Source organism: Crinia signifera, chromosome 4 (genome assembly GCF_055691185.1).
Source record: "Crinia signifera chromosome 4, ASM5569118v1, whole genome shotgun sequence".
Lineage (NCBI taxonomy): Eukaryota > Metazoa > Chordata > Amphibia > Anura > Myobatrachidae > Crinia > Crinia signifera.
The window spans coordinates 234,108,145-234,109,717 of record NC_139220.1 but is presented as its reverse complement, the minus strand read 5'-3'; positions in this window follow the sequence as shown (position 1 = coordinate 234,109,717).

The following is a 1,573-nucleotide window of genomic DNA, read 5'->3' as shown; positions in this document are numbered from 1 at the left end:
TTTATCAATTTATGCAAAGAGAAGTTATTTTCAGTGATTTCCCAATATCTGATTGAACTGGATATTGAACATCTAAGTATTGGAGAAACAATTTGGAGAAGTTTGAATGCAATTAATGTTTTAATTGGGGGGGGGGGGGGGGGGTTCTACTGTTAAAAATGGTAGAAGACCAATATTAGTAAAGTGCAAATAATTCCAAGAAAATACTATTTAATCTTAGAACATTAGAGTAAAAGGGGGTTCTAAGTGCAACAATTCAGGACTCCTGCACATGCGCATAATATATATTATAAAATTTGCACACATTTAGGTTTATAAACTGATTTATTCGTATATATTTGAACACTTGCACAATTACCAGAGTTTTGTTTCTCTATGCAACCACAATGATTTAAAATGACACAATCAAGATGCAGACTTTCATCTTTTATTTTAAAAAGTTGAACAAAAATATTGAATGAAACGTTTAGGCATTGCAACCATTTTTTTTTTCACAGCCCCTTATTTTCAGGGTTTTAAATGCAAATTGACAAATTAACATAACTGTAAATAAAATATAAATCTTAAAAAATGTGTTAACTGTCTGCAGTCTGGAACCCATGGACAACACAATTCTAGGTCACTAAGCTTTGACAGCCAGGTCTTTACTGTAGCTGTCTTCAGTTGGTTTGTTTGTGGGTCTTGTGGTTTTGTCTTCAGCAAGTGAAATCAGGTGACTGGCTTGACCATAGCAAACTATTACACTTATTTGCTTGGTAAATCCTCTGTAAAGTCTTATTTTAATGGTAGACTCATAGTATGCCTATTTCCTGGAGAATGTTCTTCACTGATCGTTGTGGAAAGGTCTTTCTATATCATGGTAAGGATCCTGTGTTCATTCACCACTGTTGTTTTCCATGGACATCTGGGGACATATTTGCTCATCAGTGCAAACTTTTATTTAATTTTTTTTCCCTCTCAAAATGTACCAAACTGTTAATTTGGCCATGCCTAAGGTTCCCGTTTTTGCCCATGTTTTCTTACCATAATTGAAAATATCTGTATACAATTTATTGTATGATGTATGTACCATTATGTTGAAATATCAAGTTTTAGTTATACCTGTATTTTGATGTTTTATCCTGTTACCCCACACCTATTTCTACAACCATGGTTTTTCAGAATATTTTGTTTATTTATTTTGTCCCCCCCCCCCCCCAGACCCTTTTTTTCTCGTACTTTTGGGTGTTGTAGCATTAGGACATGGGGGTGTTAGGGTTTAAGCACTAAGGAGGACTAAGAGGTTAGATGGGTAAGGTTATGGTTAGGCAATTAGGGTAGAGAGGGTTAGAATTGGACAAACAGGGGGTTAGGCTGAAGGAAGGGTGGGTTGAGGGTAGGTAAATTTACCCAGAACCTGTTCAGCGGGATGCTGGAGTCAGTCTGACAAACTGGCACACAAAAGAGATTGATTCATGAGGGTTAATTTACTAAGGGGTTACTTCAGTATGGATCTCTTGTGGAATCCCCTGTGCATAGTCCTGATTATCGCATGCCTAGAACTCACTCTGTGAACAGGTCCTGTGATAGCAGT